Source organism: Zea mays, chromosome 7, assembly GCF_902167145.1.
Source record: "Zea mays cultivar B73 chromosome 7, Zm-B73-REFERENCE-NAM-5.0, whole genome shotgun sequence".
Taxonomy (NCBI): domain Eukaryota; kingdom Viridiplantae; phylum Streptophyta; class Magnoliopsida; order Poales; family Poaceae; genus Zea; species Zea mays.
This window is the reverse complement of record NC_050102.1, coordinates 42204378-42218510: the sequence shown is the minus strand read 5'-3', so window position 1 is coordinate 42218510 and position 14133 is coordinate 42204378.

Below are 14133 nucleotides of genomic sequence, written 5' to 3'. Positions count from 1 at the left end.
GGTCGTCGCCTAACAACACTAACCTAGTGTTACCCAGGCAAGCCCCGGTGCATGCAACCCCTTCCTTGTGTTTTTAAATAATTTTTGCACACTTTAAGTCTAGTGAAATGTGCATTAAGTTTATAGGAGTTGCTTGAAAAGCCTTCGATGCATTGCCTTCCTTGATATACATACCTTTATAGATACTTCTGGTGAAGTATCAAAATATGATTTACAAAAATGCTTATCCCTGCTTAGATCTTGTGGATAGAGGTTGTCTTTTGCATTAAGGCCTAGCTCAGGGGTTATCCTGAGGAAAGATGGCTTCTACCTGCAAGAATATTTTCATTGAGAGCGTGGTGGGATCTTACTGCAAAGTTCCCTTTGATGCTCTTTTCATCCTAGGAACATAAACAATCCTAAGGATGGAAGTACTTAAATCGAGACTTGGGCTAGAAACAGGTGATGTTCTACCCAGGTTGATTAAGGATTGGATGCGTATGTAGGCTTGATGATCGAGGACCCTTTAACTGGTCACATGCCTCGTCACGGGTAAGCCTTGCCTCGGGCAGACTAAGGCCAGAATAAGATAACACGGAATGGGCGTGGAGCGGTGGCGAGAGTAGCGTGTACCCTCCGTGGCAAGAGGCTGGACGGTGGTGTATCTGTGCTCTCGGTTGGCGTGAACCTGATCTGGTCTTAAGAACCCCGGTGGCGGGTTGACATATGCAAGGGTTAAGTGCTACATATGTCGTGTGATTGGAGATCCTCAGCTGAGTATAATCGATTCGGATCGCCGTAACTTCGCAGACATGAAGACTTGGTCACTGCCCTACAACCTAAGTCAGGATGTGAACCTCATGAATAAAAATGATGTTGTATTGATGAGATGGTGAAATTAGACCAGATGCAAACAGAATCTATTAATATTTAATCTGGCGTTAAAATATTGAAAGTAAGGACTCACTTTAGTAAGCTATTTCTGCAAAAGTATCTAAGTTGATTCTTGCTAAAGCCTCTCCTTGATTCCCAAATCCAGCATATCCTTGAGAGTCTTTTCTTTAGTCGGGTAAGTCTTGCTGAGTAATTCCATACTCAAGGTTTTATTCCCTGTTGTTTTTCAGGTTCTAACCTTGTGCTGTTGTGATGCTGTTAAGTGCCGGTGGGCTCGGCCTTCTTATATAAGTATACCCCATCTTTATCTTCTTATTGAGGATGGTCACTTGAGCTAGCATATATTTCAAAACTACAAATAATTTATAACAGTTCAAGTTATTTCTTTGAATCACTTTTGTAATCACTCCGATCATGTACAAAGTAAAATTTTTGTAACTTGTAAAATTTGGTAATAAGATTTCCGCTGCAAACTGTTGGTGTGTGTGATTTATGTTACTTAATCTTGCAATCTTGGTTGTAAGTGGTTTATCCGGGGTCCTTGGGACACTCGGACGGATCTTGTTAAGTTATTTGGTGCACATGCATAGCCGTCTGGGGTCTTTGAGACAAGGACAGGTGCATGTGGGCCCAATAATTTGGGAGGTTCTGCCACAGCTGGTATCGGAGCAGGATTAAGTATATACGGTCACATACTTATTTTTAAAACAAAGTTTTGGTTTTAGAAAACGTAGTTTCAACTAAACACATTGTTTGGTTTTGAAAAACAGTTTAAAAAAATATAATGCTAGCGACATCCTCTGTTAAGCCCTAAGTTAAGGACTATCAGGTGGCTTAGTTCAAAACCACTAACCCACAACCGGGTGGGTATTGCATACATGTGTATTGTTATTTTTGAGGCCATTCAGTTCTGAATGGATCGACGCTCAAGGTAAGGTGAGATGTGAGAGCATGACCGAACAACCGTCGGTCTAGGGAAGTGCTTAATTGTGGCGCTTGACTATATACATGTTCTACATATGTATATACGAAAGCTGTGATGTGGAGTAATTACTTTTTCAGGAATTCAGTACCCCATGGATGTGTATGGGTATACAGATATGGGAATACTGAGAAGTGTAATGTACTTGTAACGACGCACCTACGCTCAGGTAAGAAGGTGAGTTACCATAATGAGTTGCCCTATGGTTAAAGTGTGGCAATGGCGCCTATGCGTGGCTCGGCGCTTAATGATGAGCTGGCCTCCATATAGCAATATATGGAGTATGAACTGTGATACACTGTCATGTGTGACTTGCATCATTGGGAACTGGGCTATGATGGAATTTTCTGCAGGTACACTAACCTCGAAAACGTATGTGTAGTTGACGACTAGCAAAATACCGTGAGAGTCGCAAGTATGCCACCGATATAGAACGCTATCGCCACATTATGTTGGCAAAATCAGTGAGGACGAATAAGACGAGCGTGCATCCTGATTGTTGCATCATGTTTGTCACCTATACACCCAATGCTTCTCTCATCCTTATTCCAGAAACCAGTGATTGTAGATAATCTGGTGTAATGTTGAATTATGAACTTCAATAAAATAGTTGTTCTCCGTTCCTTAGGTATTATGTTTAGATGCTATATGTGTGCTCTTGTGCTTAATGTGTCGATAGAAGGTTAGTGACTTGTTTGCCTAAACCCAAATCTAGGCCATGTTCTTAGTTGGTGAACCATGACCAAAGTTGATTTTTCCGTTACCCCTCCTTGACCAAACACATAAAAAAAATAAATGCCTAGATAATTACCTTGTTGGATATAAATTGTACCCGAGCTTAAAACAAGAATATCGAGTTATATCTCCTCCCAAAACCATTTCCTTGTTCAGTTGGTGCAAGCTGATGTCCCTTATCCAGTTTGCTTATTCTTAAGGATTGTATTGTCGCTTTATCAACCTAACCCCGGAAAGACATGTCTGATTATCTTCTTGAGTTTGATGCCTTTGGTTTTTCCATATCTATCGAAGGCATACCAACTTAATCTTATGATTGTTTTCCCTCCTTATCTAATCAGATGCTAATCCTTGACCTTGTAATCTTTGCGATGGGCATAGAAATATGCTTGGGGCTGAATCAACAGTCTCCCATCGTACCCATTTGTCAATAAGTTTAGGTTATGACCATGTCTTGTTCATTTCATCGGGCCATAATCTATTTGGCTCTCTACTTGTAACCATTCTTACAGGTAGAGTATCTCTTTGTATATTGTCACCCTTATTCAATTCATTTGTGTTGTGTGAGATTTCTTATTGGTTATGTCTGATAATGGTGTTATGACTAAAACCGGTGGTGCCGTGATGAGACCGAGGGCCTCCTGTGAATGTACACACATGGTTGTGCTGCTCGGCTCACGCTAGTATCATGGTTAGTAGTTGTAATCCATGATGAGACTATATCAATGTGTTATCTTAGCACAATCTGTTTTTGCTATGTGAGATTCATTATTGGTGCTGTTTGGTAATGGTGTCACGATTAATGACTTATGGTGCCGCAGCGAAACTGAGAGCCTCCTATGAATGCGCACACAGGACTGTGCTACTCGTCGGATGCTGGTATCAAGGTCTCTGGTCATGATCAATTATGGAACAACACTGATGTGTTAACTCCTGTAGATCTTTTCCTTGAAACAATTTCTATGTTGTTTGTCAAATGATCGAGCAACATCTATCATCTCTGTCGGATCAAAAGGGCATACCACTTTCATGTGTGGTCTTATGTCTTTTGATCTTGGTAGTGACTACTCATACAAGTTCCCTTTACATCCTTTGTGTAAAGGTGAAGCCTTGGAGCTTTTTAGTGTCGAGAGACAACTGATTAGCTCTCAAAATGAAGATTGATTTTTCCCTGCTGTTGAGATGCAGGAGTTTGTTCATTCGCTCTCTTATTTAATCCAACTATTCCCTAACCAAGTGGATAATTCATCTCACATGAAGAAACGGATGAACAACCTGACCAAATGGATTTCTGCCCAAGTGCATGATCAACTGTTAGTATGAGTGAACTCTCAACCCTTGGCTTACCGATGGTACTGAGAGGACTTGCTCAATGTCAAAAGTAGTTCCACAAGTTGGTCTTACTAACTTGTAACTGCCCAATGAACAAATGTTGAGTTTAGAGATCGTTTTATCGAGTTGTCTAAACTCATTTTGGTTCAACCCACCCTAAATAAAGTACTTACAAGAATCGAGATTAAGTCGGCCAATAACCACCTAATTATCGCTCTAGTTATGCCTCGATCGTCTCACGTGCGCTTTTCCAGCCTGAGTGATCCGGTCGAGTCATGCTTAGTGCTCGATAAAGTGGAATGATTGCGAAGTCAACATTTGTTGATCATCTTCACTAATGCGTTCCTCGAATTTTTATTATCTTCCTGGAACTTGAATTCCTCAAATGGCCACTTGTTGGTAAACCTCTTCCCGTGTGTTTTACCCAAGAGGTTGCATCTGATTCTGTTTGAGTAAAATCGTGTATTTGTCGCTCGCTCAACAGACTCAGATAGTACAGTGTCATTAGAAAAAGCAAACTGCACACATGGAACCTTATGTGTTCTTTTTGGCAGACATCGTCTCTATTGGTGGACATCTCTAATTTAGCTTGTGGCAATACATGCTATGTCCACTAGAGAAACCCCATCCTAAGACACTCGCCTTTGCGTGAAACTGTCTTCTGATTACCGCTGATATGGACATGGTTACATGCGTCTCTACTCTTAGAAGTCTTTCGCTCCGAATCTCGGGACGAGATTCTGTTAAGGGGGGAGGGCTGTAACACCCCAGGTGTTTATATTCCGCTCGACAACGAGTATGGATTTAAGCATGTGATATCAGTGAATAAGACGGACACTAAGGTCCAATTATTTTCACCTATCGCGGTGTTAATACCGCATCTATTTCATTTGTCGCGAGTGTGACATCGCTTTTATTTTTATCTGTCCGGGCTCTTCCTAAATTTTCGTGATGTTCGGAACATCGTTGTTCGGAAAATTGGTGCGTCCGGTGATTATTTAAAATTCATCGCTCGCGCGAATACGAATTCGGAAGCCCGACCCACTCGAACGATTTTTATTCCAGGCAAATTAATTTGAACTCGATGACTAAAATATTTGGGGCGAAATAATTGGGATCGCGCGTCGTCTGAGTGAAATCGTGCGCGCGAATATGATTCAATTTATTCGTCCGCACGTTGTTTTGACGACGACATCACGTATACATTAGCGGAGTTGGTTTCGGCTAATTTTATTCGAATCCCACAGAGCAAATTATCAATGCCGAACTCAGTTAATTTCGGTCTGTTGTTCTCGCCCGGATCCAGATCCTCGGATATAAACAATTATTAAATAACTCTGTTCCCACTCGTCCACCATGAAATCGGGCACGTGGATCTGTAATTGAGCCTCGATTCACTCGTAAATCATCCGTGGCCGTGGAACCAGATGTTCAGACCGCAGGTAAATTTATCAGATTTTTTTAATCAAATCAACTGTCGCAATTACCGTCGACTCTTTTGCTATCGCTAGAAATCCCGATTCAAAAATATCTGTGAGTCTTTATTAAAAAAATCTTCTCGGCGCTATCCTCCCGCCGCTCTGCTCAAAAATCCTGCCGCCGTCGTCATCTTCATCCAGCCGCGGCTCACGGAGAAAAGATCTCCAGCCGCTAGGGGATAAAATACCGCCGGCCAGTCTGTCTTCTCCTTCAGCCGCGACATCGCTTGCTTCTCTCCACCGCGCCGGCTGCTTCTTCCTGCGTTCTCCCATGGCGCTCGGCCCGTGCTCCACCGCGCCCTGCTTGCTCGCGTCCCGGTCGCCTGCTCCTCCTCTCCCGGTGCTCCAGCTCGCCCCAGTCCTCAACGCCGAGCTCGGTCTCCTTCTCAGAGCGTCTGGTCGCGCCCTCCTCTCCCATCGCGCGCCACTGGCTCTGCTTGAGCTTTTCCCTCAACGTCCCTCCCTCCCCAAAGCTCCGAGCCTCACCAGTGATCCCTACTCGCTCGGTGCCCGACTCCAGTTCGTCGGCGTCTTCCTCCTTGCGTCCGCTGCTTGTTTCCCTGCTCTCGGTGCCGGATTTTTCTGCGCGGGTTCTGGATCTCCCGGCGCTCCATCCACACTCGGCGCCCAGTCCATGGCCGTGTTCGTCCTGCGCACGTCCATCAGTCCCTGCGCTTGGATTCCCCTTCTTCCATGGCGCTCGCCCAGCCGTCGAGCTCCCTTGCGCGCGCGTGCTCCTTCCCTGCTCGCGCCGCCGCGCAGCTCCCTGTGTTCATCCATGGCAGAACGCTTCTCCTTGGTCGGCGTCCGATTCCCTGCTGCTGGGCCAAAATTCCTCACCCCCTTCACATAGGTCATCCTTGTTTAGCCATGGTCACACGGTGGTGGGCACAGGAACATCTTGGTCTGTCCATGGCCGCTCTCTTCGTCGTTGGTGCTCGGCGACCAACCCCCTGCGTCGCGCTCGGTCCTGCCCATCTCACCGTGCGCGGATCTCGTCTGTGACGCCGCCGTCGAGTTCCTCGCCAAGTCTAGCCCCCTATTGCCGTGCCCTGCGTCCTTGCCGCGTGCCATCTCCCTCGCGTTCGTTGTCGCGTTTGGCCTGCTCCAGATCCAAAGTTGGTCGCCTCGGTGTGAAATCGCCGTCGCGTCCGGGGTTTTGACATGTCTCCTTGCTCGCCGTCGAACTTGAGTTCCTTGCTCAGCCTTTAGCGCTGGCGCGTCGCCGTGATGTTACCGTCTCGCCGTGATTCCCTGATGGTCCATGTATCCGCATGTTCAAATCGTCAACCCTGTGTACCACCTGCTCGCTAAATAGGAAACCAACAGTCTTCTCCCTGCTCCTCTGCACGCAGCCGCGTTCCTCTACCGGCCATCAGTTGCCGCTGAACCACTGTCAGATTAATTTTCAGCTTCCTTCGCACGGCTCTATGGAGATAAGCTCTTCATCGGCTATCGCTCCCAATCTTCAGTTCACCGACTGACTGTCGTGTTCCTTATTTTCCCTCGTCGGTCGACCTCGTCGCGACTTAGTTCGTTCATCGTGCTGGTCGCTATCCCATACTGTACCTATTAGCTCGGATCCTGCCTAGCTCATCGTCGCGTCGTTTGCTGTCGAGTCGTCAAACACTTCATCCTCTGCTCAAACCCCACCTCACCAGCTCGCTCCCGACTTCAGCTGAAAATCGTCGTCGTTCCGCGCGTCAGCAAGAAATCCCAAAAATCGGGTGAAGAAGAAGCTTGCAGCGCGATATTCCCCAAGCGCTCGACAAATTGCTTGGATCGAAAAATCGCTACCGATCTCGCGGATTCGAGTCAGCCGTTGAAACGGTAAGCTGATAATTTATTCAGAATAGTTCGATCATTGAATGAATTAATGTGTTAGTGCGAGGCTCATTAGGGTGCTCGATAAATTGCGTAAGTCACGGAACTCTCTTCGACTTCGCGGTTCTTGCGATTATCGAGCCAGGTTCAGTTATAGCGAGTTATTTCGCTATTCCGGTCACTTAGCTGAATTAGTGGACCGAGTAGAATTTTGGTAGGCATGTGTGATGATAAAATATTTTAATCACTTATAAAGATATAGTATAATTTATAAGGCAAGGGATTAGTTCAGAATTTAATTAATTAACTGATAAGTTGTGATTAGGCTAAGGGGCCGTTTGTTTCATTGGAAATGAAACTCATTCCATGAATAACATTCTAGATATTGGATTCCTAAAGAAAGTAATTCCTTAGAATTTGATTCAATTCAATTTTTTTGTTTGAATGCTAATGGAATTATTTCCATGAATCAAATTCAATATCCTTTTTGGGTAGTTATACAAGATTCTAGATATTGAATAACACTTGAGAAAACATATGGATACAATTTATAAGATTGAATGCATAGCTGTTTGAAAAAAGAAAATCTGAAACAACGATGGAATCCGGGAAACAGGTAATTCTAAGTTGACTGCGCTAGTTGCATGGCTTATACAAGAGTCAAGACCTTTCCCATTTTTTTCCAACAGTACTGGAAATAGGTAAGATCTCTGTAATTGTGTTGCTGTCGGTTAAAGAAAGGCACATGGAATCCGGGAAGCTCTCATTGCGTGCATTCGATGGTTCAGAGATGAGCTAGACCATTCTTGGATCAGGTGCATGCTTCATTTTACCCCCCTCTAATTCTCACCTAACATGAATTAGAGATGCACATACAGATGGCTGAACAGCGATGGCTGAACAGACAGATGGCTGAACATACATAGCACATACAGCTCGCTCCCCTGAACAGACAGATGAACAGACAGATGCAGATACAGACGCACATACATAACAGCGATGTTGTCCGGCGCTGCCCTATCCCATCTCACCGCAGCTCGCTCCCACCTCGAGCGCGCCCGTAGCAGTCTCAACGCGATACTCGCTTGCGTACCCCAGGCCGATCAACGAGTCCGCCCGCCCCGCGTCTCAGGTGTGAGCCTGTTGCTCACCCACTGGAGGATCGATGGAGGATCCCTCTGGCTGGAGGATCGATGGGAGCCCAATTCCATGTTTAGAGGCTGGAATCACTCGTGGACTTCATATGCAGGCTAGGAAAGTGAGTGGAAAGTTGATTTCCAATTCCAGGTACAACCAAACAAGCTTGGCAGGAATCAAATTCTAATTCAACCCAATTCCGACTAAACAAACAGGCCCTAATTGTATTTCTTGTGTATAGTTTGTTGTTCGTGATGTTTGCGTTAGGTTCGAGAAGCGTAATTATTGCGTGTAGTCGTATATTAATAACTAGTGATTCCGTACAAAATTGTACAACGCCTCGCCGCTAGATGTTTAAATTCGCCATCGCGTAGCACTATTTAGGGTTTTTGATATTCCTGTCTATATGCATTCATATGCATAATGCATTTCATTCAGGTGCGATAATTAATCACGTGATGCGGAAGATGACTCAAGTCGACCCTAAGCGCGGGCTAATCCGCAGGATGAAGCTGATGGACCAACCTGAAGATGGTTAAATCAAGCAAGTGCTCGATCGAGGGATACTCGTCAAGTGGTCGTCGCCTAACAACACTAACCTAGTGTTACCCAGACAAGCCCCGGTGCATGCAACCCCTTCCTTGTGTTTTTAAGTAATTTTTGCACACTTTAAGTCTAGTGAAATGTGCATTAGGTTTATAGGAGTTGCTTGAAAACCCTTTGATGCATTTGCCTTCCTTGATATCCATACCTTTATAGATACTTCTCGTGAAGTATCAAAATATGATTTACAAAAATGCTTATCCCTGCTTAGATCTTGTGGATAGAGGTTGTCTTTTGCATTAAGGCCTAGCTCAGGGGTTATCCTGAGGAAAGATGGCTTCTACCTGCAAGAATATTTTCATTGAGAGCGTGGTGGGATCTTACTGCAAAGTTCCCTTTGATGCTCTATTCATCCTAGGAACATAAACAATCCTAAGGATGGAAGTACTTAAATCGAGACTTGGGCTAGGAACAGGTGATGTTCTACCCAGGTTGATTAAGGATTGGATGTGTATGTAGGCTTGATGATCGAGGACCTTTAACTGGTCACATGCCTCATCATGGGTAAGCCTTGCCTCGGGCAGACTAAGGCCAGAATAAGATAACACAGAATGGGCGTGGAGCGGTGGCGAGAGTAGCGTGTACCCTCCGTGGCAAGAGGCTAGACGGTGGTGTATCTGTGCTCTCGGTTGGCGTGAACCTGATCTGGTCTTAAGAACCCCGGTGGCGAGTTGACATATGCAAGGTTTAAGTGCTACATATGTCGTGTGATTGGAGATCCTCAGCTGAGTATAATCGATTCGGATCGCTGTAACTTCGCGGACATGAAGACTTGGTCACTGCCCTACAACCTAAGTCAGGATGTGAACCTCATGAATAAAAATGATGTTGTATTGATGAGATGGTGAAATTAGACCAGATGCAAACAGAGTCTATTAATATTTAATCTGGCATTAAAATATTGAAAGTAAGGACTCACTTTAGTAAGCTATTTCCGCAAAAGTATCTAAGTTGATTCTTGCTAAAGCCTCTCCTTGATTCCCAAATCCAGCATATCCCTGAGAGTCTTTTCTTTATTCGGGTAAGTCTTGCTGAGTAATTCCATACTCACGGTTTTATTCCCTATTGTTTTTCAGGTTCTAACCTTGTGCTGTTGTGATGGTGTTAAGTGCCGGTGGGCTCGGCCTTCTTATATAAGTATACCACGTCTTTATCTTCTTATTGAGGATGGTCACTTGAGCTAGCATATATTTCAAAACTACAAATAATTTATAACAGTTCAAGTTATTTCTTTGAATCACTTTTGTAATCACTCCGATCATGTACAAAGTAAAATTTTTGTAACTTGTAAAATTTGGTAATAAGATTTCCGCTGCAAAATTTTGGTGTGTGTGATTTATGTTACTTAATCTTGCGATCTTGGTTGTAAGTGGTTTATCCGGGGTCCTTGGGACACTCGGACGGATCCTGTTAAGTTATTTGGTGCACATGCATAGCCGTCTGAGGTCTTTGAGACAAAGACAGGTGCATGTGGGCCCAATAACTTGGGAGGTTCTGCCACAATGAGGTTGTCATCGTCCGTTCCACCCAGCTGACAGGCCAGCCGGTAGTCCACAAGCTACAGTTCCGGCCTCGTTTCCCCCGAGTACTAATGATGGTAGTCGGAGCTCGGAACCGGGTCGGGAACGGCGCCCGTCGTATGGCCCGGCTGAAAGCTTGCAGACCGGGTGGTTCGGGCGAGGGACTCCGATCCTCCCCGCTGTCGTAGCGTCCCCCACGCCTGGGGTGGTAGCCTCGGCGCACCTTCTCGTCGAGGCGGGCTCGACGGTCGCGGCGGTGGTGCTCGTTGCCGAGGCGACCCGGGGCTGCAGGTGTTGTGTCCCACGTGCGCCCGGTGTGGACCGAGGCTTCCTGCATGAATCGGGAAGTCGCGGCACGATGCTCCGGGGGGTACCCTTGCCTTTGGGAGGCAGAGCTCTCGGCCCGTCGTACCGCGGCATCCTCCAGGAGATTCTTGAGTTCTCCCTGGATACGCCGCCCCTCGGTGGTGGATGGCTCCGGCATCGCTCGGAGTAGAATTTCCGCTACAGCCAGGTTCTGGTCGACCCCACTGGAAGCCGGGGGCAGCCTTGCCCTGGCATCGTCAGCGATACGACGCTGGACGTCCTGGGCCTGATGACGCGCTTCTCCGGCTAGTGCTCGGCCTACCCACTCCTGCTCGATGTTTTGCCGGAGCTGCACAAGTTGTCCTGCTTCCTCGTCGAGCTTGGCCTGCATCTCGCGGATTTGCTCGAGCTGTGTGTCCTGACCCCCCGCAGGGACTGGGACCACAGCTAGCTCCCGTAAGATGTCAACGCGAGGCGCAGGCCTAGGGGGATCGTCGTCTTCCGGCATACCAAGGTAGTTGCCATCGTCGAGACCCCCTAGATCGACGTGGAAACATTCGTGACTTGGGCCACAGCCCTCGTTGTCAAGGCTGTGGCCATCATCGGAGCAATCGGAGAGGCAGTAGTCACATGCGGTCATGAAGTCTCGCATGGCACTGGGATTACCGAGCCCGGAGAAATCCCAACCAGAGTCGGGCTCGTCATCTTCCTCGAAACCCAGGGGCCCGTAGGTCGAGACGGCCGTCAGTCGGTCCCAGGTTTACCACATATGGTACCCCGGAAGGTTAGGATATGCCTTTATGAAAGCGTCCACCGAAGCGGGGTCGCTTGGTGGATCGAAGCTGAATCTAAAAGGCACAGGCTGAAAAACGGACGGTGCCTCTTGATCGACGGACGGTGACAAAGTTGCATAGGGGACGGACTGCACCGTTATCTCAGGTACGAGGCTAATGCCCAGCAAGTCCTATGCGAGGGTGCTGGCGTCATCTGTCCGCTTGGGGTTGGCACGTTGCGGGGAAACGACACTCATCGTCGTCTCGGGTGCGAGGTCAACGCCTGACATGTCCCCTGCCGGGGTGCCGGTGTCGTCGACTCGCTCGATAGCCAACAAGGTGCCGCCTCCTGCTTGGCCACGGTTGCCCCGCCTCCTCCTCCTACGGCGAGGAAGGTGGCGGGACAGACCCGGATGCTGATCTTCCGCCATGGGAGGAAGTCGTCGTCGAGTGCACCGCCGCCGGGCGGGCTGACGGCCGCCGTTGTCGCTGTCACACGGCGGAGGAAGGAGTACCATGTCGTAGCTACCGTCGAGGGACATGAACTCGAGACTCCCGAAACAGAGCAGCATCCCGGGCTGAAGAGGTTGCTGGAGACTACCCATCTGGAGCTCGACAGGAAGTTGTTCGTCAACACGCAGCAGGCCCCTACCTGGCGCGCCAACTGTCGGCGTTTCGACCCCGGGGGTCCCTGTACCGATGAGTAAAATTGTCGCTGCGTGTCCCAGCCCAGATGGGTCGGCGCGAGATGGAACATAAGGGGGGAGAACCGTGGCTCGTGTTATCCTGCGCCCAGGGCGGATGCGCTTGCAGTAGGGGGTTACAAGCGTTCGCGAGGGAGAGAGAGAGGGGAGCCTGTTCGTCGGCCCGTCCTCCCACGCGACCACCCTCCCGTATGAGGGCCCTAGACCTTCCTTTTATAGATGTAAGGAGAGGGTCCAGGTGTACAATGGGGGTGTAGCAATATGCTAATGTGTCCGGCAGAGAGGAGCCATAGCCCTATGTACATGCCAACGTGGCTATCGGAGAGGTGCTAGAGCCCTATGCAAGCAGTGTCGTGGCCGTCGGAGGAGCGCTTGAGCCATGTAGAAGCACAGCTGTCGGGGCTGCCGGGACCTTGCTGACGTCTCCTTGCTTCCGTAGGGGGCTGAGAACCGCCGTCGTCATGGGCGCATGTGGGGTGCCATCATTACTTGTTTACCGGGGCGAGCCAGATGGGACGCCGGTCTTGTTCCCCGTAGCCTGAGCTAGCTAGGGGTAGGGTAATGATGTACCTCCTGTGGCGTGGTTGGTCCGAGCCCAAGGTCGGGCGAGGCGGAGACTCCTCCTGGGGCCGAGGCCGGGGTGGGGTGAGGACGCTATTCCTTCTGAGGTAGAGGTTGAGGCCGAGCCCTGGGGTCGGGCGAGGCAGAGACCATCCTTCGAGGCGGAGGTTGAGGCCGAGCCCTAGGGTCGGGAGAGGCGGAGACCGTCCTCCGAGGCCGAGGTTGAGGACGAGCCCTGGGGTCGGACGAGGCAGAGACCTCCTTCTGAGGCCGAGGTTGAGGCCGAGCCCTGGGGTCGGACGAGGCGGAGCTTCCTGTTGTGCCTGAGGCTGGACTTTAGCTGTTGTCAGCCTCACCCTGGCGGGTGGCACAGCAGTCAGAGCGGGGCAGGCGGCGCTGTTTTCCTGTCAGGTCGGTCAGTGGAAGGGCGAAGTGACTGCGGTCACTTCGGCCCTGCCGACTGAGGAACGTGCGTCAGGATAAGGTGTCAGGCGATCCTCGCATTGAATGCTCCTGCGATACTGTCGGTTGGCGAGGCGATCTGGCCAAGGTTGCTTCACTGCGAAGCCTGCCCGAGCTTGGGCTCGTGCGAGTCGAGGGTGCGCCCGTTGCTTGGGGAGGCCCTCGGGCGAGGTGTGAATTCGCCTGGGACTACTATTCCTGCCCGAGGCTGGGCTTGGGCGAGGCGAGATCGCGTCCCTTGAGTAGACGGAGCCTTGACCTGAATTGCGCCCATCAGTCTCTGCAGCTTGTGTTGATAGTGATTAGCAGCCGAGTTTAGGAATGTTGGGGGTACCCCTAATTATGGTACCCGACAATATAGTAGTCAAATCGGCTGAATTTGGTTCTCACATAGCTGATTTGCGTAAAGGATTTGATAAGATGTGTCGGTATGATATAAATATGAACCCTCGTAAATGTGCTTTTGGGGTGTCGGCTAGCAAGTTCTTAGGATTCATCATTCGTGAGCATGGCAAAGAGGTAGATCCAGACCGAATCAAATCCACTCAGAACGTGGGGGCTCAACCTTGTAAACATGAAATGCAGAAGTTTCTTGGCAAGATAAATTATTTGCGAATGTTTATTTCTAACTTAGCTAGGAAGGTTGATGCTTCACTCATATTCTTTGGCTTAAAAATAATGTCGATTTTACTTGGGAGCAAAACAGTAGGAAGCTTTTGATCTTATTAAAAACTATTTGTCTTCGACTCTAGTATTGAAAGCACCAAAAGTTGGAGTACCATTCAGGTTATACATTGCAGCCAAAGATAATGTTATCAGAGTTGTTCTGACTCAAGAAACCGA